Source organism: Chrysemys picta, chromosome 4 (genome assembly GCF_011386835.1).
Source record: "Chrysemys picta bellii isolate R12L10 chromosome 4, ASM1138683v2, whole genome shotgun sequence".
NCBI lineage: Eukaryota > Metazoa > Chordata > Testudines > Emydidae > Chrysemys > Chrysemys picta.
Window position 1 is genome coordinate 68,278,512 of NC_088794.1, and position 25,436 is coordinate 68,303,947.

A 25,436-nucleotide genomic window follows, 5' to 3' on the forward strand; every position below is an offset into this window, starting at 1 on the left:
TCGAGTGACCAGGGAGATTGAAGTGTTCTCCAACTGGTTTTTGAAGGTTATAATTCTTGAGTTCTGATTTGTACCCATTTATTCTTTTACGTAGAGAATTATAACCTTCAAAAACCAGTTGGAGAACACTTCAATCTCCCTGGTCACTCAATTACAGACTTAAAAGTCACAGTATTAAACAAAAAAACTTCAAAAACAGACTCTAATGAGAGACTGCTGAATTGGAATTAATTTGCAATCTGGACACCATTAAATTAGGCTTGAATAAAGACTGGGAGTGGATGAGCCATTACACAAAGTAAAACTCTTTCCCCATGCTTATTCCTCCTGCCCCAGTTCCTCACATCTCCTTGTCAACTGCTGGAAATGGGCCATTTTGATTACCACTACAAAAAGTTTTTTTTCCCTCTCCTGCTAGTAATAGCTCACCTTAACAGATCACCCTCGTTATAGTGTGTATGGTAACACCCACTGTTTCATGTTCTCTGTGTGTGTATATATCTTCCTACTGTACTTTCCACTGCATGCATCCGATGAAGTGGGTTTTAGCCCACGGAAGCTTATGCGAAAAGAAATTTGTTAGTCTCTAAGGTGCCACAAGTACTCCTGTTCTTTTTGCTGATACAGACTAACACGGCTGCTACTCTGAAACTTGTTACTTGTATGACCACCTGGTCATCTGTTCCTAACCATTAAAGTAAACAGGGACATACTGGGAAGTATAGTACATGATTTTTTTTTAAATGACATTAGTAAAGCAGGACTTACGCCAAATTGACAGTGTGTTATAGGTTGCTATTTGGTTGGACATAAAACTTTGAGTCTACTGATTGCTTGGCCATTAGAAAAAGAAAATTAAGTTCTTGTCCTTATGGCATATGGGCCAAGTCAGCTGTAACCAACGGATTTTCAGAGAGTGCAGCAATGGGTTGGGGCTTCCCCAGACAAAGTTAAGGAAGGAAGATATCTGCAGGCAAGCAATGGCAAGAAAAGAATCTAGAACAAGGCCACAGACAAGTGTAGATGATGATTAAGCTGGCATAGGTCTTCCATCATCCAAAAAGCAGAGTTAATCAAATGAATAGCTAATGGAAGATTTGTAATGCGATGTGATTTTTCATATTAAAGTCTTCTTGAACATAAATATTTTAAAGCTTATCACCATGAAATATTTGGGTTTGAGTGATTTAAGCTTTAATTTTAATGGAATCAGTGCTTGAATGAAAATAAAGCAATATTAGTGCACGTAATTTAACATGGGAATTTAAAGACTCTGGAAAGCTGTTGGCAAGTCTGGAAGCTGTCTGAAATCTTAATAAGCACTTAGTTGCTGGAAAAACAACAACTATTTCAATAGTCAATAGTATTGCAAAATTCCTGAAGGCTGCATTTTCTCATTCAACTAGATATATTTAAAATAAGAGATTCCTCTTTTCCATTAAGTGGTTCCTAAATCTCTACTGAAAATGCTTTCTAGGGAGCACCTAGAAATAGCCTGCTGAGACCTGTCAAAGTGATGCTCGAGTTTAATAGATCTAACAGCAGCATCTTGGGACAGGGCAGGGGGAAGCAGGAGAAGAATGGTGAATTAAATGAATTCTATACATGTGCATTAATGCTCTCAAGTCTAGTGGAATAAAATGGTACTGCCCACATACAACAGTAATAAGAATTAGCCAGGCTGCTATTTCTAGTTTAGAGTTAGATCAGGGGTCGGCAATGTTCGGCACGCGGCTCGCCAGGGTAAGCACCCTGGCGGGCCGGGCCGCGGCAGCAGGTAAATACAACTGGCCCGGCCCGCCAGGGTGCTTACCCTGGCGAGCCGCATGCTGAACATTGCCGACCCCTGGCCTAAGGGAATAACTGGTCAAATAACACTGCAAAATACTAGATGAGAATTCCAGCTGGACAAATTTAGAGTCAAAAAGTAGTTCAGGAACAGGACCTGAGTTTGGCGTGCAGCTGTGTTTCTATCAGAAACATATGATAAAACCTGAATGCATGTCTGTCAGATGTCATGAGAAAGAGGAGATTACTTTGGTACCTGCTCTAAGCCCTTCTGAGATAGAACTTGGAACAATCATGAAATTAGTATTTTCAGAGAAGAACCAAAACATTTTAAGGGGGAGGATTTGATACCTGAATGGCAGATGGATAGATACAAAGAAGAAATGGAAGTGAAAAAGGGACCATGTTTAGAACTACAGATAACCATATTTACAAGGTGAATGGATGAAACGGTAGATGAATTTAACATTCATTGGTACCACGCAAGAATAGAATTCTTGTTTTTGTATAACTTGATATTCTGCAATAAAATGTAAAAAGCCAGAGTAACAGGAGTTTATGAACAGGTATTGAAGAGAGGGGGAAAAAAAGACGCTGCTCCCTGGGTCTATCTCCTGGCCAACTCCAATGCCACTACAATGTAGCTGCTCTACTGACAGCCCCAACATAGGGCTTATTGTTAGTAAAGAGGGCTTTGCAAGATCCCTCCAATGTCACAGATCGATTTCATACATAAGACATCATTCTAGACAGAGCTGAGAAAGAGCTATAGTTAAGGTTGCCCAACCCTTTCCATCTTAAAAGTCTGTTTTCAGTTGCTTATAACTTTGCCAAACGTTAACAGTTTGGGCTGAAATAGTCCATGCTAGACATCTGACTTAGGCTGAATTTTTGGAACATTCAGCAAAAATGGTTCAACTGTTTTAGGAAACAACATTAGGAGAAACAATAGGTTTTGCCAATGTTAAATTCTTCCAACGGTTTCAATGAGAATTTGCATGTTTTGGAACAGGGACTTCAAATTTGGCAGGGGGGTATCCTGGGGTGAAACAGGGAGGTACGTTTTGTTGTCCTTGTGAAAATACACCCAAATTTGACCAATTTATGTGTGAAAACCACCTTTTGCACATATTCGGTAAAGGTTTGTTAGAGTTTGGCAGCAAATTTTCTTCAAAGATTCCATCTGTAGTGAGCATGCTCCACCACCACAGAGTTCCATGGAGCCACACTAACAGAGTTTACTGAGCATGCTCCAGCCCAAGGCTGAACAAGAATTTTCCCGCAAATGCTACTCCTGGCTGCTGGGGGACACTGTGACAGGAGAACAGAGAGCAGGGAAACACTCTTCTCTGCCCACAGTGCTCCTTTTGATGACTCCCAGGCACCATGGAGGAGAAAGCCACACAACTAGAATGCAGAGGGGTGAGAAGAACAGGCTGAGCAGTGGGATAAGGAGATTAATGGCTGGAAAGGAGCATAGGAGGACAGGAGAAGATGTAATTTCCTATTTAAAAAAAATGTTAACATGTGTAACCCTTCTGCCCATCTAAGTTGGCAGCAACAAGGGCCGGGTTCTGTATCTAGGGGTTCCGTTTCAATACGCAATGCAAAACTGGCTCGAGCCCCCACCCAGTGACCTGGGACAATTACATACCATTCCCTGGGCCCCTCTAAGAGGCAATACTTTCCCTCTTGCAAGCACGGAGTCTGAGCGTAGCAGAAAATGTTTAATAACATGAGGTAAACAACATCAGCATTAAATTGGAAAAACACCACAAACAGGATTCCTAACACAAACCATGAGCAAAAGAGCCATCCCAGCAAATTGGGCCGTGTCCTTTCCCTTTGGTTCTTGAATCCAGCAACCCAAAAATCACCCAGAGTCCCCAAAGTCCAACACCCCCAAATTTCTTGTGTCCAGAAACCACCCAAAGTCCCAAAAGTCCAACAACCCCCAAAGTCTCTGTCCCTGGTCAGTGCAGCCCAGAGTAAAAGGGGGGCACGCAGGGTGTTAAGGGGCACCTTATGTGATCCGAGGCCGGCCGGCTGTCTCTCCATGGGGTTCCGCCGCAGCCTTCACCATAAGCCAGTCCACTTCCTGCCGTCCCACGAACCGCTCTGCTCTATGAGCCGCTCCAGCCGTCCTCGCAAACGGCTCCGCTCACCGACCTGTGAGCCACTCCAACCGTCCCCGCAAGGCTCCGCGCCGCTCGCTGCTCCTCCAGCCATCCCCGCAAACTGCTCCGCCAGCCGCTTAGCAATATAGCTTCAGGCTCCCCCATCAGTTAACACAGCACTCAGTGATCACAGTTCTTAGTAACTTTAGCTCTTTTGTGATTTCAGCTCATAGTAGGGGAGCCCCAGTGCTGGTGCACCATTGGCCCAAAGTGAATTCAGCTCAGCAGCCTGCAACTAGACTCCTAATGGAATCAAAGTTAGCTCTGACATTCAACAGTGGAGAGAGAAGGTGGTGCAATTGGTGTTTCAAGCCCTCAAAGGGGGCCCCATACCATCAGATACAAATATCTATCCCCCTCCTCTCTCAATTCACTGGGTTGTGGAACCCATGTCCCTTGTCTAGAAAGTGCTACTTAGGTGATGGTGAGACCCTGTCATAAAACAGTTTCATTGTCCTTGATTCACATAATCAGGGTAACATCACTTTATTCCTCCTGCCCCAATAACAGAGAAACTGGGGATCCCACCCCATCCAAAGTAACCACTATCAGTTGCTGTTGTTTCATGCCAGGCAGGTGGGTGTGCCTATGCAAACAAGATCAGCCCCTGGAGTTCTTTTCCACACTCGCCATAATTCTCCACCCGATGTCAGGGTAGAGCTCATCCTGACTCTGCTTACACATGCAAACTCAAGCCTGTGCATTATGATACTGTCTTTAATAACATACTGCTTTTCCCAGTGGACCTCTGCTGCAATTAGTGTGCAGAAGGTGAATTAAGGTTGCATGAGCAACTTTCTATCAGCATTTCTTAAGTGTTGACTTGTCAGGTTTAGTTTCAACATATTAAAAAAAACCCTATATATTTATATATGCTGAATGTGTTTATAAACTATAATATATTAAATAATATCAGAAAGGGCCTCCTTTCATATTTGCTCATAAATATAATCCTATATTGATTCTTATATGTACATGTAAAACATTAGCTATGGTGCAGTATTACACGCAAAGCTTATTTTTTGTGTGGTTTTTCTCCCATTTGGAAAGTAAGTTGCTAGAGCAGAATATGAATACTTGTATTTTCCTAATAACTTTTGTAAATATGTTAAAATCCTGTATCTACACATGCTGTTAAACTCCTATGCTTCAGTTCTACATACCGAGACCACAGGTATTCCCTTTGCTTGGAATTCTAGAGCTAATCTCATATTATTTATTACAGTTCACATCACACAGATGGCACAAGAAAATTCTTTCAGCCTTTGCAACTCTGAACTACATCAAGGTGTTAACTGTGGTGATTTGAAGAAATACAAAGAGAAACCAGAAGAGGCTATCCCTACAGATGAATTAACACAGCCCCTTTAAGGGTCAAGAACCTTTAATACTAGCACAGCCACTGCTGCAAATGGACTGGTTTGTACAATACTTCCATTAGTGCCCACATATGCAGGGTATTTTAACTCATCTGTGCTACGGGCTTTAATTTGGCTTCTCTCGTTCAGGAGCAAAATCATTATCCAAGACACAAAAATAGATGTACCCTACAACTAAAACAGCCAGTTTTACTGGTTACTACCAGTTTGCATATCAGTCCCTATTTTCAAAGGAAGCAAATGAGTTTGCTAGAAGTTTTATGAAAAATAGATCTACAGTCAGTTTTTTTCACTAAAAAATGCATATTAAGTTTTAGCATGAGGCTTTAATGCACAAAGCACTCAGCATGCAAAGCAGCCAAATATGTGGATTGAAGAATCCTTAAGTACTTATCTGCAAGACTAATACTAATGGCTTCCAAGCTCTTTGTGAAAAGTCTCTTAATATTTATTTATATGGTCATCTGCATTTCAAAATGCCTCAAGACTATTATGTTAATAAATTTTATAAAATGCACTGAATGTATAGGATTGAGACCAGGAATCCTTATGACCTATATTGAGTGTTATACAGGAAATAAATGTTTGTCAGATGTATAAAGAATTAACAAGGAGAAATCTATACAACTATAAAAAAGATACTGAAATTACTCAGAAATCTCTTGTTCACTCATCCAGCTGAAATGTGAAGTAACAACCTGTGACAGAACACTGGACTGGGACTCAGGGGACTTGGAATTTATTCCCAGGCCTGCTGCATGACCTTGGACCTCTCTGTGTCTCAATTTCCTCATCGATAAAAATAGAGATAAGGACACTGACCTCTTTTGGAATAAAATAAAGGAAAATAATACTTTCCTATCATGGATTTAATTCTATGCCCCCTGAAGTCAATAGCTAAATTCAAAGTGATTTCAATGGTGTGGAGTCAGCCCCCATATTAATGCTACACAATACTTACCTATCTATAGTGAGGCTTTGTTCCCTGCTTGGAAAAACAAAACAATCTGGCATCCTTGCAAAGCAGTAGGAAGTACTTTTTACTGATGAGACTAACACTATTCCCAGAATCATATATTATGTATTATTTTATAGTTTGCATGATATTAAAGTTGCATGCTTTGTCTTCAGAAGTTATGATTAAGGTTATTATAATAGCAGGTATTAGAATTCAGTTCAGATTGGTAGCAGTAACCTTTTAAATCTAGATGTGTAATAAATTTCTCCTTCATAAGGAGAATTAAAAATCCCCATTTTTCATAGACACCATGCAATAAATAAGTAGTTTTCAATGTTCTTAATAAAATATTTATAGAGGCAAATGCTGTTAATGATTACTAGATTCTGTGGTTAGCAAGCTACTAAGCTCCTATACGTTTCAAATAAAGGAAAAAATTGTTGGATTTTTTTTTCTTGACTTGATCATCCCATGGTTTATATCTGTTGTGCAGTTCCTGCTGATAGGACTGCAAAATAAAATAGCATCTTTGGGAAACCTGATTTTTGTTTGTATGTGTTTACAGCTTTTTGGGGGGGGCGGGGAAGAAATGGCAGATAGATTTTCCCCCTTCAAACTGGCACATTGCAGGTTAAACTAAGGTTTACAGAGCTCCCTTAGACCTTGATCCTGCAGAGACTTAAATACATACATAAATTTATGAACATGTTTAAGTCTTTGCAGGATCAGAACCTTCAACATATGGTGAAAGGAGGCCAGTTGTATTAAGGTCTCGTAGAGCTCTGTGCAAGGTTGGGAGGGAATGCATAGCATAAAAATTGTGGATTCCATGGCAAGGGAGTGGCAGGCTGCCGCACATGGAACTGCTGATATAAGGTTGCTGTAGGTTTCTCCCTCTCCATCAGTAGCATGTTTCTGCAATATTCAGACTACAGTGGTTCAGCACATAAATACATACATACTTAAACTATGTGACCTGCCCTAGCATTTGTAGCCCAGAAACGCAGATTTCGTCATAATTTGCCTAAAAAAGCACATTGCCATCATGTGCCAGCAATGCCCCTCTGCCATGTACATTGGCCAACCCAGACAGTCTCCAGGTTAAAGAATAAATGGACACAAATCAGACATCAAGAATTATAACATTCAAAAACCAGTTGGAGAACACTTCAGTCTCCCTGGCCACTCGATTACAGACCTAAAAGTCACAATATTACAAGAAAAAAACTTCAAAAACAGACTCTAATGAGAGACTGCGAATTGGAATTAATTTGCAAATTGGACACCATTAAATTAGGCTTGAATAAAGACTGGGAGTGGATGAGCCATTACACAAAGTAAAACTCTTTCCCCATGCTTATTCCTCCTGCCCCAGTTCCTCACATCTCCTTGTCAATAGCTGGAAATGTGCCATTTTCCTTACCACTACAAACAGTTCTTTTTCTCTCCTGCTGATAATAGCTCACCTTAACTGATCACTCTCCTTATAGTGTGTATGGTAACACCCATTGTCCCATTGTTTCATGTTCTCTCTCTCTCTCTCTGTGTATATATATATATATATATATATATATATATATATATATATATATATATAAAATCTTCCTACTGTATTTTCCACTACATACATCCGATGAAGTGGGTTGTAGCCCACGAAAGCTTATGCTCAAATAAATTCATTAGTCTCTAAGGTGCCACAAGTACTCCCGTTCTTTTTGTGGATACAGACTAACACGGCTGCTACTCTGAAACCAGTGAAGAATAAGTGTCGGTAAGTTTCCTGGCTAGATGACTATTGAAGTTTTTCAGGGGGAAGGGAGGAGAAGAAGAGAGGAAAGTTTACTTAAACCGAGGATGAGGCTGGAGAGACCTTATTACCTCATTTATTTATTAACGACTCTTTGTTTATCACCTGCTATGGAAATATTGTCTGGATTGTTTTTAAAATCAATTATTTCTGCATTTTTTTATTCTTTTGTTCTGAGCAACGGGTTAGTGCATGGAATCAGATGTGTGCGCACAGGTATGCTCTCTAGAGACTAAAGGGAAGTTGGTGTTTGGCTCGCTACCAGAATAATTTTAGATTCAGTTCTTCCTCTTGCATATATTAATATGATCCCTAAGGTGGGATTTTTTCATACACTGTGACTTGTAATCACTACTGCTTACCTCGTTCTCCCTTAGTTATTGTTTTACCCAATGTCTTTGGCTAAAACAGTACTGTACAGCTCCTTTGGTACCTATGCAGAGGATTATACCGATCCATTTATATAATTTTTGAGCATCCTTCCCTAGCTTTGAACTAATGCTAGACTGCAGTTATATCTTAATGTGTAGATCAGAATACCGTTACCCCTAAAGGATGTCCTGGTTAAGAGGATAAATGGGTGAGGGAGGCAGGTATTTCTTTGATGCAATCTTGTTTATTTACAAAGTCTGGTTTCCCTATACACAACCAACATAATACAGCTTTTTTGCTGTCTGAAAGAGGCTTGGAATTGTGAGCAATCAGCCCCAAATCACTCCCTTTAGACTTATTTCTGAGGGCCACTCTTTCAGTGCTTGTTCTGCTGTCTCCTTGGCTTTTTGCTCCTCATTACTTTCCACTCACGCATACCTGGCTTCAATCCATTCAGTGACCTACTCCTGAGTTTGTTATCGGGACCCAGTGGACCATCTTTCCCGCATACAGCTAACTCCTACTTCAGCCTTGCATAAAGCTTTGTTTTGGGCCCAAGACCCCCATTGTTTCAGCTATCTATTGCATAAAGGAACTCAACTGAGCTTCATATATATCCTGAATGAAATATGGCTGTTACACCAGTTTCAATGAAGTTTAACCCAGCACAAATACTTTACACTGAATATCAAGTGCATTTCTGAGATCTCATGTTCAGATACTGTGTGAGACTGAGCTGGAGATAACTTGACCTATACAACCTTCAGTTTCCCACTTTTAGACATGTTTTTAAAAGGAAGTGTCAGGAAACACTCCTTAACATTCAAACACAAAATGCAGGATTATAAAATGGGTACTATTAGTACTCTCTGGGAACAGGGTTGGGTCCTATACTAATGTAACATTCATACCTGGTTTTCTTATTTTTTCCCCCCCACTCAGGCTTCTGCTGTCTTGGATGTGAAGTTGATATTTTTTTAAAACTCTATTCCAATGACAGTAGCATGTATCACACCCCACCATTTTTCAATATCTGACCAAATAAATGTTATATCAACATCTCATCTTATGTAAAACTTAAAATAATTCCAAGAAAGTCTCTCCAATTTTTTTTCATTATTAATTATTATTATTATTATTATTAAAGAAGCCCTTGTATCATTGAAAACCAGCAGAAACAAAGTAGTACTGAAATTAATCTTCTAGATTAGAAGCCATTTATCATCTTGGCCTAGTCACACAATAACCATTTCTACCAAGTGGGCTAGGGGTCCGAGCATAGACCTGGTTGCCTCTGGAGTTCAAAAACCAGCTTTGTCATTAACTCACTGTGAGACTTAAATCACTCAACCTCCCTGAGTCAATTTCCTCATGTAAAATGGAGTACTACGACTTACTTAACAATCGTGTTGTGAAGCATGGGATTAAATAGATATGATGGAATTTTCAGGAAGGCTCAGTACTCACAACTGGGGCTAGATGGTAGAGAGCCCTGTCCCTATTTAGGCACCTGTTTAAGTTGGATTAAGCCTTTTGGATGCTGAGCACTTATGAAAACTTGGCCATTGATGTTGGTGCCTAAATGGGAGGTGATCTTTTAAAATCTGTTCACAATTGTGGGTGCTAAATACATGAAAAACTAGCCTTGAGTTCTTTAGAGAATTTGGCATTTAATGTTTAACATATGCTATGTAAGGACCAAGTCTTATTCCACAATTCACCCATTTCTGCACCATGTGAGGTTTGTTGTGAAGGAAAAGCTCTAAAACATTAAGTGGGAAAGCAGTGCCCTCTGTAGCATTCTGACCCAGAGGCAATGGAAGGAGCTCCTCTACGTATATTCAGGGAACAGCCTCTGCAGTACCTTGCTGGATATTCCCTGCAGGTTTTCCAATGGCTCTAATCAGCATTATCTTAGGATGGTTGTTTCTCCCCCTGGGAAATTAATCAAGGGTGATACAAGGAATTCAGGAGCTGCAATGATGAGTGGAGACAAGAACCAGGAACTACTGATTATGGCCTTGGCTTCTGTGACCACTACAGGATGTTCTGAGAAACCCACAGATCCTAGGACAGCCATGGTTTAGGGGACAGGCCCTCTTCTCTTCCTTGTGTTTTCCTCATATAGTGGATATTTTCCCCCACAGACCTGAGTAAATCTTAAAGGCTTGGTGCAGTTCAGCTAAGATTATAAATAGGCTGGAAAACTGAAAACACTTTGTCTTTGGATTTTCAGTAATTTTGCTTCCTTCTTGGCTAGAAACCTCTCATGTTATTCCTACACTTCCGCTTCCAGTTCTGACTAGAAATACAAAAGGTGAAAACAAAAAAAAAGTAATAGGGAAAGGAAAAAAACTGAAGTTATCCCAACTTTTTCATGCCTCAGAAAAGGCTCTTTTCAGGTTCAAGTTTTGGTTGAAGGTTTCAGTTGGTGATTTTATTTGTGTCAGTATAACCAGCCTTACCGAAACTGCTGTATTTTTGTTGTACACAACTGTTTTCCCTCATCATCAAGGCACAATCCCTCTGGGAGGAGAGCCCTGCAACCTGACCCGCACCCAACTACAAGTGTCGGGGATGGATAAAATGGAAAAACAACCAGACCCTCTGGGGTTCTGGTCTGGTTGGCTCTCCTCCTCCTACCCATGGGTTTGGCCTGGCAGTGGCAGCTGCATGCCCCACTCCTGCCAGTTGCTGCCCCGTGAGTACCACAGAATGAACATGGCCAGGAGCTGCAGCGCCTCTCACTCTGCAGCACAGAAAGTACAGCAGGGAACTCTGGATGGCAGGAGCAGGGCACGGCACAGTTGCTGGCACATGCAGCTGCTGCCATGCCAGCCCTATGGGCTGGAGGAGGATAGCCAACCCCACAGGGGAGAGGGAGTGGCAGCGGCACTGACTCAGATTCAGGGGGAAGGGTTGGGTTAGAAGACTCAATGCCCTTAGGCTTGGGTCTTGTCTGGGTCCAGGTATAAAAATTAGGCCTGATCAGACCTCAGTGAGAGTTCTTCCTGGAGCAGTGCAGCTATACACTGCCCCCTGCTTGGGCCAGTGGCTAAATGCAACAATGTGGCCCATTATGCCTCATAACACTACTATGAGGTAAGATAGTATTATCCCCATTTTACAGATGAGATTCAGAAGCATACACTGGTTTAGGGCTGAATTTTCAGAAACATATACTAATGTTGTGTTCCCAGCATCAGTCGCAAGTGGCTACTGAGCACCCAGAAATTGACACACCTAAAAATTAATTAATTTATTTTCAGCAAGAGGTATTTGTCCAAAGTGAATCTCTAGCAGTGTCAGGAACTGAAGCCATACTCCCAGTCCCAGGCCTTAACCACAAGGCCATCTTCTGTCATGGAAATTGTAATAATAAAAAAATACATAAAAACAGTTTCACTAAGAATCTGCTTACATTGTTTCTCTCTTTCAGGCATCACTGATTTTATTCACCTGAGTTCTAAACAGTGGGGGAGGTTGAGCACACACCACTTTCATTATTTTTGCTTGCTACAATGGCAGTTATGGTGCATTTGAAGAAAAAAATGCTAATTGGGAAACAGTTTTATTCTTTACACAAATGAATACACTTTGCCACATGCTGTACAGAATTAGCTACACAGTATATTTAACACAACATCACTTAGAATCTTAAACTGCTGTTGGACTTCTGTAACTACATTGCACAGTTCAGATAGGGGTGTACAGAATCAATGTACAGCAGAGACTAAATATCAGAAATTCTAGATAGGGGAATTATCTTTCATAAAACTGTTGTTTATGTTGCAAATTGGTGCATTGCATTGCACCAGAAAAAGAACAAAGTCATCATTTCTTCATACTACCTATGGATCCTCAAATTAAGCCCAGCAGGTAGGAAGATATTTTATACATTTCAGAAAGTGTCTCCTTGTCAACACAAAACTACCTGTTTTATTGTGAAGTCCTGTAAAATTGTGCTAATAACAGTAAGTTCTCCTTATGTTCCATATTTCCAATCGTTAATTATTTATACAGAAAATAAATATTCTTAATTATATTAGTAAGCGACCTAATATAAGGGAGAGAAAGATTTTTCAATTTGCTCATAGTTCTGAGGGAAAAGTCATTTTAGGTCAGCCCCAAGCCATGTTGCCCCCCCCATTACTGTCAAATAATAATAAAAAAAAATTCTGAAAAAAATAATTTTGCTCTGTAACAACATTGGCCACCATCAGAGTGCCCCTACAGTTTGCTCTACAGCACCCTACTTCTATTTTTGCCCTCTTCAGGGCCTTTTAAGAACTCACTGCCCGTGCATAGCTTAAAAAAAAAATTTCCTCTTGTGGTCCACTTTGAGTCCTCTGGTACATTCTAGCTCTCTAGGCCTCAAACCCAGTCCAGTATCTCTCTTCTGATTGACCCAAAACAACATAAAACACAAACTCTCACAATCTTCAGTCCAGTTGGCCTTTACAGTCTTTCACCTGTTTCAGCAGGGTCTCTTCCAGGCTTCCCTGGTAAAGAGCTTTCTCCCACTTGCTCCTGTTTTTTCAGCTTTTTCACTGCTCAGCCCCTGCAGGGTCCTTCTTGCTCCCTGTAGTATCTAGAACTTCCACCCTTCACTGCTCCTTCCTTCTCATTTTATATGAGGAGCACCTGATTCAACCCAGGTGCAGCTCATCCTGTAATCAGGGCTGGCATAGGCCCAGGCTCTCCAGCAAGCCACCCTGTGACAAGGTCAAACTAAATGTTTCATCAAACCCAAAATTAAATGTTTCATTACATTTTGGGAATTACTAAACTTTTTTTATATATAAAAGCAATGTAAATGAAGGGATAGCTTCACAAGGGGACTTAGGCACCATTCACAAGACCAGGGAGGAAAAGCCCCTCTTATGCCCTAGAGTACAGTGGTTCTGGCACTCACCTGGAAGGTAGGAGACACTAGTTTGAATTGGAGCAGGACTGGGTCCTGCTCCCCTCTCCCCGGTGAATGCCCTAAGCACCAGGCTATAGAATCAGTCTCACTCTCTTGGTATTAAGTATTTCACATAAAGTGGAACAACTTCAATAGGAGAGATTGAGAGAGACCCACTTGTGACTGCCCAATAGCCTGGTGGTTAGAGAACTCCTAGAGAACTGAGTGTAAATCCCTGATTCAGAGGAAACTACTACCTCCACCACCTCTGCCTTCTGACTGATGTTGAAATCCCCTTGTGAATCTCGCCCAGCAAAACAAAACTGTTCATTCTGAAAATGTCAAAGTGAACTGTTTTGACATTTCTGATTTAAAAAAAATATTTTTCAACTCAAACAATCACATAATTGTGAAACATTTCAGCCAGCTCAAATCTGCATTTTTATTTTGGTGAAAAAAGCTTTGGCTAAAAATATTTGCACTGCTTTATGAACAACCCTTTTACCCCCATGCAGAAGTGGTGCTTCCAGGCCCCAGTAAACCTGCGCTGGTGGGGCAGTGTAGGGAGTTTACATTGCTGCTGCTTCTGCTGTATGTATGGATCAGTAGAGAAGTTCAGTCTCCAGGGCATTCAATCAAAAACTTTGCACCTGCTCTAAATTCACATTTTAAATAAAAGACTCACGGATTGACAATTAGCTTTCTGAATGCGATGTTAAATCACATGCTTTTAATAGATAACTGAAATGCTACAGGGCATGTTTTTTATCCCTAAAGTTTCTGGGAAAAAGATGCATTGCAGGGGAAAGAGATTCCACAGAAACTACAACTACAAGGTTAACAATAAGAATCAGAGATCTGAGGCCCAAAGGGAATATAACTTCCTGCATTACTAATATGCAGCTCAATTAACTAGCTCATGAAAACAACACCGTTTTTCAGTTGAATCATTTCTTTAATAAAGAAAAATTTCCATAGCCTCTACCACACACATTGCAAACAAAGAAACGTACAATAGAAATGTTTGAAATACCAACCTCAATGCACAGTAAGTGTTCACCTATATAAGGCTTTCGGTTTTCTATTTCTTTTTAAAATGTATGCATCTGTCAGTGAAGGCAATAGGGTCCAGTAGGCAGGCTGATGAATTGGGAGGCAGGAGACTGGTTTTAATCCTGGCTCAACCACAGACAGGTTATTTGACCTTAGATAAGTTATTTCACCTCTCTCTTTGTCTCAGTTTCCCAATCTGTAGAATAGGGATAATAATTCTATCCTCTTTTTGAAGTCCTATGGACCTGTAGTGCCAAATACTATGATCAAAACACAGCCATCTTACATTAGACAGGCTATACAAACAGGTCTAATTCTGGGATTATTTTAACTGGACATTTTGTAATTCATAGGCCAGCAGTGGAAAGTGAAGATCGATGGTAGATCCTGAATACTGGATCTGACACAACAGCATTGCACCAACGCTAACTAAGGCCTTTTCTCAAATGCCTGTGTGTTACAATTAGAAATGGGCTCACACCACTAAATTCAGATCTGGACTTACATTATCCTCATTTTATAGAGTCAAACTGCAGCACACATTTGCACAGCAGATTGATGGCAGAACTAGTATCACTGAGGAGTCTTGACACCCTTTACACTATTTTCATCACAAGAATATAGTCCAGACCTCAATCTTCGATGTCAGTTTGTCCACTATAAAAGTATAATTTGCTTATAGTTCTCCATCACACACTCAAACCCTGTCATAAGACTAACAGACTGAAATAGGAGGTCTTGTTGCTTGTGGGCCTCATCCGAACTGTCAGCACACACTAGAAATGCATTTCATATTTCTGCAATGCTTCTTCACCCGAGGAAGAGACCTGTAAATAGCCATAGTAAGTGAAGCTGCAGAGCTTATTTTTCTCCACCATTTGCAGTATGGCTTCCAGCTGGTGCTCACTGTTTGAAGAGATTTAGCAAGTGACAAAGCCCCCTTACAGCAAGATACAATGAAATGACTACTGATTATACAATTTTCTTTAGTCTCCTTCAGCAACCTTGGTAACCAATCCATAAAGTCACTTGTACCCGTACATCATGCCTACTTATACAGCTCAGTGTGTCTTGAAACATGCTGCGGAGGTGTGCAGAGCTATTTTAAAATTCTATAATTTTCCTAAATTATTTTAAAAAGTCAAGATCTGTACTGAACTATTTAAAAATTCAAAAGGTTACATATCTGAAAAAGTTACCAGTGCTCTTTTAGAGCTTGTGGTTTAAAGAGAAAATAATACCCTTTCAACATGCACAATTAAACATATTGTACAGAACTATGAAAGAGCCTGACATATCATCTTTGCACCTGAATTAGACTTGTGCCACTTAAGTAATAATTCTCTGAACTTCCAGAATAACGCCTTTTAGCTGAGCACCTCAATGGCTTTAACAAAACAATTTTTTATATAAAAAACACATTTTCCCATCCTAAGTATAATTCATATTTCTCAATATCAAATATAAACCAATATTCACCTAAAGCATATAACAGTTTATCCTTAATCTAATAATTACCACTAAAACCTCTTCCCAGTACATACATCTCTCCAATCATCCTTATCTCAAACTCCTGGGGGGACTGAGCTTTGGAGCATGAAGTTAGCACATTCATAGTCTGCAATGAATGTTCAGTAGGTGAACACATATGGATTAGAGGAAAATGGATTCTAGATGAGAATACCCTTCCAACCAGCATTCCTTGTCAGTTAAATAGACCAAAATTAATTAAAAATAAATCTGAAATCAGGATCCTAGTCCCTGAGGCACAGAGAGGTTGGGTAATTCACCCAAGGTCACAGAAGATGGCAGTAATAGAGTTTGGAAGAGAACCCAAGCATCACCCCGCTGACTCCTAAGCAGTAGACCACACTAAACAACCAAGTTTTGCATATTGTGCAAACTATCTAATAGAAGAATTTGAAAGCTTACCTGCTGAAACTGGAGAAACTAGTTAATAAATGAAATACTATTAATCTTTTATTGATATATTCTTATCTTAGTTACAAAATTCCAGTTTTGTTCAGAGCAAAGAAATCTCTGTGATAAAATTGGAAGAAATAATGGGTTACAAATTACTATTTGAAAATGGAAGACCACCATACAAATATGTCCTAAAGATGTATGTAGGGCCGGATTATCATATAAGAACTATAGATGCATGCTTGGGGCCTCAGATGTTGGAGCCATGTGATGAAGTCAGAATCTCTGCTTCTTTTTAAAGTGAGTTTTTAACACTTGTGATTGGGATGAAAAGCTTGAAAATCTGACCTGAGTGTAACACCTGAGTCTGCAGACAGCCTGAAACATAGCTCTGATAATGGCAACTCCTTCATGCATCTCAATGAGTGTCAGACCTGCTGTTCTAAGAGACCCTAACAGGCAGATGAAGAGTGCAGAGGGTCTGGCCCACCTACCAGCTATTGAAGTAAGCACTGGGGGGACGAGGGGCTCTGCTTTCACTCCATCTCTGAGCCAGAGGGGGGATTGATGGAAAATAGTCTTACTTGACCTGTGATCATTGAAAACCTTTTTCTCTATTGAGAAGTCAGGGGATGTCCTCTACTAATTAAAAGCTCAAAATTATGATGTGTGGTATCATAAGCATCCGAATCATTATGTCAGACAACTGGTTATCAGTTGACAACTGCCAGGCTTTCCTAGTTGGAAGGTGGTTTGTTGTTGTTTTACTTGGCACAGCCTTCCTAGCTACAAAATTCCATAGGAAAACCACAGGAGGTGGTAACTGGATTTTCAATTACGCAACCAACAACTCTGCTAGTAGCTGAGGAGGTGTGAAAATACAAAACCGCACAAAACACTCGAAAAACCTGATCACTGACATTTAGAGGATATGATCTAACATGAAGAGTAACCACTAACTGCACAGTTTATTGATTACACTGCCATTATAGGATGATTCCTCAGCTACAGTAGTTGAAAATAAAAAAGCTAACAGTGCTGTGACTTGCACTACTAACAGTGCATTATCTTGTGACAGATATGGAAACCAAAATTATATTGCTAACTGCAGAGACTAAATATATTAAATAGGTAGAATCAGACATTCACCACACAAAGTAGAATTAATGGTACTTTTCTTCTTCTATAGTTTGACATATTTTATACAAGAAAATACCCCACCTTCCCCAAAACATTTGCTACTTACTCAAAATCCACATGCTAAATTGTTTTGGGGAGTTCTTTTCCAGCAAGTCACCACTAAAATAAGTGATGTATTATGATGATGAATACAGTATCCCAGTGACACTACCAACAAAAATTCCATTGTGTTTAGCATTAGAAGAAAATTAATTGATTTTAAAGCCAGAAAGAATCTTTATGATCATAGTCTGATCTCCTGCAAAGCACTGCCCATTGAATTTCCCCCTTGTTAATTTTACCCCAGCAATTACAAGACAGAACTGTATAGATATTGTACTAACTTATGAAAGGGTGATATTAACAACATACTCCTTTTTCCTACCACTCTCCATGCAGCCAATAGTACCTCATGGCTCAGGAGTAAATAGCCCTTTCCCTGCTCAAATGGTTTGCAGTGACTTCATTTCCTCTTTAGGCTGCCCCCAGTAGTATTCATTGCTGCTATCACTTTGGAAAATATTTCCCCTAGGCAAAGTAACAAAGCTCAATAAACTCACTGCAGCCTTATTAAACATGGAGATGTTCCCAGATAGGAAATGAATGTATACTCAAAGAGGAAAAACATCTCTATAGCGATCTGAAGCAAGGCATGTGACCATTCTGGGCAACTGTGCTCCCTAAGGATGTGTGTTTGTATTCATGTATGTGTTTATTCAGTGATCTCAGGTACAGTAAACAGTGTGACTGTCTGAGATTTGATACAGTGGAGTTTGATGCACTTTACTTATTTCCTATTGTAATAATTTTTATGGTGATCACAGAAGCATGTAAGGTTTGAAATAACATCTCTTTAGTGGATATAGCACTTGACTGGGACTTAGGGTGACTAGATGTCCCGATTTTATAGGGACAGTCCCGATTTTGGGATCTTTTTCTTTCTATAGGCTCCTATTACCCCCCACCTCCTGTCCCGATTTTTCACATTTGCTGTCTGGTCACCCTACTGGGACTGAAGAGATCTTGGTTCTATTCCAGTTCTGCCACTGACCTGATGGGAGACCTTGGACAAGTCATACACTGCTCTGTGCCCCAGCTATAAAATGTGGGACAATGATATTGACCGACTTCATAAAGTGATTTGGGATCTACTGGTGTAGAACACTATGTAACAGCTAAATATTATTACTATTCTCGTATTGTCAGAAGTCCAACTCTTTCTCTTACTAAATGTATTTATATTTCTTTAAGAAGGTGACTGACTTCAATGCTGAGGCAATTAACAAAATTTATTGAAATGAACGGAGGCCTCTCTTTGCTAATGAGGTACAAATGCCATAGAGGTACATGCAGATTTCTGAAGATATACGAGATGAATAATTTATTTAATCTTAACTTTAAAGTGTTTCCAAACAAAAGGTGCAGAAACTGTTACTGCAGAGTCTTACAAGGCATCTTCATTATAAAGCATATTTTTGTCACTTGAAATTACCTCAGAGGAGAAGATAACAGTGTCATGCAAAAATACAAGTCTGTGGATATAAAAACACATTTTCAGAATTTTTTCACCAAAAGGGTTTGCAGATTTGACCAATGGTAAAATTCCATCATTTTCACTACATACATTTAAAAAAAAAATCTATTAAAAATCAAAATGGCAACATTTTGCTATTTAGATGTGGGCTGAAATCTGGCAAACAAACAATAGTGTTTTGCAAAGAATGGTGAAATGCTGCTTTCAGATGCATCAAACTGTTTTTCTCCCACAAAACATGATTTCAAGGAGAAGAAAATTCAATTTTCCTCTGAATAACCAAAGACAAAACTAATACATTTAGGTTTCTCATGACAATATTATTGCTGGTAGTAAGACTTTTTTGTATCACTTCAGAACTGCTAGAATGTAAATTATCCTGGCATATCATATTCTCAATCCTGTAATTTAGGAAAATGGATCATGTCACCAGCTATATGATGTAGCTTGATTAATTTATTTTAAAAAAAGCATAAGAATCACCCATAGCATCACCTACATCAGTTACATCTCATTATAGAAATAAATGCTCACATATTTTCCCTTTTTCTATTATTATTTGTATCAAGTTATCACCCAGAGACTCCAATATGGTTCAGAACTAGAGCTGCATGAATTTTTTCATGTGATTATTTTTCCCAGAAAAACACAGATTTGGGTCAACCAAAACAATTTGGGAACTGGAGTAGACTTCAGTAAATTATTTCAGTTGAATAAAAAAATTGAAATGTCGAAGTGCTTTGTTTCAGCATTTCAAAAACAAAAGATTTTGATGTTTCATTTCAGACAAATGTTTTGTTTCAGAATTCACTCAATTCACTCATAAAAAGTTAAAAACCTTGAACGACTAAACAAAACATTTTGTTCGATCAAAAACAATTAAAAAAATTCACGAGAAAAATAATAATCTTATTTTGGGTTGACCTGAACTGTCGTTCTCCCTCCCCCACATTTTTCTGTTCAGTCACCAAATTAAAAAAAATGATTCTTCACACAGATTCTTTCAGGACCCCACCATGCTATGTGCCAAATACACAGAGAGGCACAGTCTCTACTCTAAAGAGCTTACAGTCTGTGGAAGAAAAACAGCCACCTGCAGAAAGTATTCATTTTTTGCAAGTTGGCTAATACTGTCTGGTCACATGGAAGGCTAAAGGCATCAATATTATTTATATTGTGGACCAGATTTCAAAGTACCCATTACTCCTAATTGTGCTCAGATTTTCAAAAGAGCTCAGCACCCGGTAGCTCTCAAATTTATTTAGGTGTCTAATTGGACATTTATTTGTTTTTTTTTAAACTGGCCTTATATGTAGTTTATGGTCATGTCCATTGAGTACGTCTGGAACAGCTGGGTCAGATTTATTTTTGGTTGTTTCATGTTTATGCATAAGACATGGAATAATGTTTTGCTTTTATAGTTACATGGTGATTCTTCAAATTCATCAACGAAACTAAACTCCAGTTGTTTCTTGTCAGTAAACTTCATTAACTGAAACAGGGCATTTCTGTTGACAATTGTTTAAAAAACCACCTTGGGACTGATATTGTCCTCCAGGTATGTTTGTCTCTTTTGCCCAGCATCTGCACAGCACAGTCTCAGTCTCCTTCCTGGGTATACTCTCTTACTGGTATTGGTCCATTACTAGATGGAAATGGAGGAGTTATTGATAATAATGCAGATAAGGCAGACGTGTTAAATAAATATTCTGTATTTGAGGAAAAAACAGATGATTTAGTCAGATCACACGATAACACTCCTTCCATTCCACTGGTATCTCAGAAGGATACTAAGCAGCAGTACTAAAGTTAAACATTTAAATCAGCAGGTCTGGATAACTTGCCTCCAAGAGTTTTAGGGTCTGCAGTTTCACATTGATCCTGAGCAAGATAATGAAGGGGCTGATATGGGACTCGATTAATAAAGAATTAAAGTAAGGTAATATAATTAATGCCAATCAAGGTGGGTTTATGAAAAACAGAAACTGTCAAGCTAACTATCTTTTTTGATGAGATACAAGTTTGGTTGATAAATGCAATAGTGTTGATGTAATATACTTAGACTAATGTAAGTCACTTGACTCGATACCACACAACATTTTAATTAAAACTCTATAACAATATAAAATTAACAAGACACACATTAAATGGATTAAAAGCTGACTAACTGATAGGTCTCAGATGTAACTTTAATTGTGGAATCATCATTGAAAGGGTGTATTTCTAGTGGGGTCCTGCAGGGATAAGTTCTCCGCCTGACACTATTCAAACATTTTTACCAATGACCTCTAAGGAAACATAAAATTATCATTGATAAAGTTTTCAGATGACACAAAAATTGTGGGAGTGATAAATAATGAAGAGGACAGGTCACTGATTCAGACTGATTTGGATTACTTAATAAGCTGGGGGTAAACAAACAATACTAGTTTTAATATGACTAAATTAAAATGTATACTTCTAGGAATAAGGAACATACTTATAGGATGGGGGACTCTATCCTGGGAAGCAGTGACTCTAAAAAAGATTTGGGGGTTGTGGTGGATGATCAGCTGACCATGAGCTCCCAATGTGAAGCTGTGGGGAAAAGGACCGATGTGATCCTTGAATGTATAAATAGGTGAATCATGAGTAGGAGTAGAGAGGTTATTTATCTCTGTATTTGGCACTACTGCAATTGTTGCTGGAATACTGTGTCCAGTGCTGGTGTCCACAGTTCAAGTAGGATGTTGATAAATTGGAGAGGGTTCAGAGAAAAACCACAAGAAGATTAAAGGACTAGAAAACATGCCTTATAGCAATAGACTTAAGAAGCAAAATCTATTTAGCTTAACAAAGGGAAGGTTAAGCAGTGACTCAATTACAGTCCATAAGTACCTACCCAGGAAAGAAATATTTAATAATGGGCTCTTCATCTAGCAGAGAAAGGTATAATACAATCCAACGGCTAGAAACTGAAGCTACACAAATTCAGACTGGAAATAAGGCAGACATTTTTAACAGAAGATAATTAACCATCAGAATAATTTACTAAAGGCCATGGTACATTGTCCACCACTGGTAATTTTTCAATCAAGATTGAATGTTTTTCTAAAAGATATGGTCTAGGCATTATTTTGGAGAAGTTCTCTGGTCTGTGTCATAAACGAGGTCTTACCAGCTGATCACAAAGATTCCTTCTGACCTTGGAGTCTACGAATAAGTACAGAATTTGTGCATGGAGAGGTAGCTGTAGGTTGGGGGTGTCTAAAGGAGCTGTATGGCCAGAAACTTGGGGACAATGGAGGTGATGTGGTGGCAAAACTTCCAAACACTTTATCCTGGGTCTTCAGCTGATCTGCAATATCCACATAAATCTTGGGGGCTCTGCGGATTTTGGGAGCAGAACAGCATCTTTCTTCCATGGACTGAAAGGAGGCAAACCACATCACTCCTGAAGAATTTAGAATAAGGCCCATGAAAGGAACATCTGTCATTTTTCTCTCATATCTTCTAATGATCTGGGCTTCTGAATTCAAAACATTCTTACCCCATAGACTGCTGGCACACTGAACTGTCTTGCTTGATAGCAAGATGAGAGTGCAGTCAGATGACTGGAATATAAGGATATACCAAAAGCTTTAGGCTATGTCTTTTTGCTACACAGTTACGTAATGAAAGAAGGAAATTCATCACTGTTGGTTCTATTGTGCTACCAATCTGTTTGGTAGAAAAGTCGACAATAGATAATGCATTTGTTTATAAAAGGAGGGGAACTACGTTTATAGGCAGAAGAGAAAAGTTGCCATTTGATAACTCTTGATTGTAGAAAATACAGTCTGGATGGGGAGAACAAACCTACATAAACCACAGATTAAATTCCAGTACGCATAAGTAAATATTTTCCCATTATTATGAAAAGAGTAGACCTTGGTAACACAGAGTTCAAACTGCATACATTCTGAATGGCAAGGCATATTGAAAATTATGGGTAGTTTTGAACTCTTTCAAGGAATGCTTCAATTCATAAATCAAAACTTTTCTGATACCTAAATTATTATTAAAACAACAAGGAGTCTGGTGGCACCTTAAAGACTAACAGATTTATTTGGGCATAAGCTTTCGTGAGTAAAAACCTCACTTCTTCGGATGCATGCATGCAAGAAGTGAGGTTTTTACTCACGAAAGCTTATGCCCAAATAAATCTGTTAGTCTTTAAGGTGCCACCAGACTCCTTGTTGTTTTTGTAGATACAGACTAACACGGCTACCCCCTGATACTAAATTATTATTGTAAGTCATATCTAGGAAAGAATCCATGCACCCTGAAAAAGTTCCAACTGGTATAACACAGGAGCCCATCAGCTCATCAATATCCCTGTGCTAAGCTCTCTTCACTGGTTCGCCACTGAATATAGTTCAAAGATCCTGCTTTGATATTCTAAACCCTCCATGGAATTGGCCTTAGCTACCCTAGAGATTACTTGACCATTACCTGCCATAACAGCTACGTTCCACTAGAACAATTAAAGAGTGTTAACCAACAGAGGGAGTCTCATAAGCATAGGAGACTGAACTTATATAGAGCTTGATATAGACTATGGATCTCACTCCACAGGAAACAAGAGACAAGACTACCCATGTTCAGAATTAAACACAGGACTAATTTCTTCCTCAATTAAATTATTTTCTCAGCTCCCCCATTATAACTCTCCTTCTCTCTCTATGAACTAAGCAATCTATAGCTGATGGAAGCTGGGAAAGAGGAGACAGATTGCGGTCATTTATATTAGAAATATTTAGAAAACACTTGGATGTTATGGTGATATTGACCAGACAGACTGACATATTGTCAGCTATTACTCTTCTATAATCTACACAGTAGGATAAATTCCGCAATTACATATTAGGTGTAAACTAGTCAGAATACAACTGTAGGGTGACAACAGAGTATTTTGAACAGATTTGGCATTCAGTGGGTATATAACATAAGTGCAACTTAAAACCAGAGATCACACACTGGGAGGGGAATATCAAGAAAGCAGTTCACAGAGGGAAGCAAGATAAAGTTGGGTGGAGGGTTTTCTATGGCACCTAGCACTACAGTATGTAATGCCCCAATACAGAAAAGTTATAAAGCACATACTTCACTTTAAGCACCTGAGTAGTACCATGAATTCTTCAGTGGGACTACTGATAGGTTTAAAGTTAAACACATGCTTAAATGTTTTGCTAGATCAGGGCCAGAATGCTTAGCATCTTGAGGGGATTATGTGTGTATAGATATAGATATAGATATATAGATAAGCCTTGTAAAGATGTAGCCTAGGTTTTATTTACATACTATTTCAAAACGTAGGCTACATCTTTACTATGCTTTTAAAGCAACAGTTTAAAATTCTGCAGTCACAACGGAATAAGAAGTGAGGTTTTTTTACCCACGAAAGCTTATGCCCAAATAAATCTGTTAGGGCTTGTCTATACTTACCGCGCTGGTTCGGCGGCAGGCAATCGAACTTCTGGGTTCGATTTATCGCGTCTAGTCTGGACGCGATAAATCGAACTCAGAAGTGCTCCCCGTCGACTCCGGTAATCCTGCTCGCCGAGAGGAGTACGCGGAGTCGACGGGGGAGCCTGCCTGCCGGGTCTGGACGGCGGTAAGTTCGAACTAAGGTACGTCGACTTCAGCTACGTTATTCACGTAGCTGAAGTTGCGTACCTTAGTTCGATTTGGGGGTTTAGTGTAGACCAAGCCTTAGTCTTTAAGGTGCCACTGGACTCCTTGTTGTTTTAATGGAATAAGAATTACTCAATCATCAAGGAATCTGTGCATGACCTAAAATCAAGCTAATTCAACACTATTTATTTTGATGGGGAACTAACAATTAAGGTAGCAACTCTAGGAGAAAAGATGCTCTGTGGTAAAGATGCTAAAAAATGAACTTTGAACTTTATTCCAAATGTTATAATGATGACAAAGTAAAGAGAAACAATAAATGAGAAGATGTTGAGTTAAATCCTTGGCTGCCATAAATTGACATAACTATGTCAATTTACACCAGCTAAAGATCTGGCCCCCCCAGTTTCCACTGACCTTTACCTGAAACTAACTTTAATATAGAACAATATAAATGTTGTAATTACACTTACTAGCTATTCAAAATTAACTCTGTGGAGTTATTTCCAAGGCATGATTGTTGTTGCCAAGGTAGTCCCATGAAAAGCTGAAAAATCTATTAAATCTTTTCTATATGTAACTGTTACCCTTTGAATCATAGAAGGGACTGAAATCCGATTTCCAAATTTGGAATTGCAACAAAGGAAATGAGAGCACACTGAAAAGGAATCTTTAGTCTTAGATTTCTAAGGAAGTGAAAACTAG

The 25,436-nt window shown here is 39.2% G+C and overlaps 1 protein-coding gene across 9 annotated transcripts in view; it reads right to left on the reverse strand.

Moving 5' to 3' along the window:
- Positions 1-25,436, reverse strand: part of ANO3 (anoctamin 3) — a 390,311-nt gene that overhangs the window by 152,277 nt on the left and 212,598 nt on the right. Inside the window, exon 1 of one of the 9 annotated variants that reach the window (XM_065592544.1) lies at positions 12,954-13,079. The exons of the other annotated variants lie outside the window; for them this stretch is intronic. The gene's annotated coding sequence lies outside the window, so the exon portion shown is untranslated. Of the gene's footprint in view, positions 1-12,953; positions 13,080-25,436 lie in introns of those variants that run through there. 9 annotated transcript variants of the gene reach the window in all.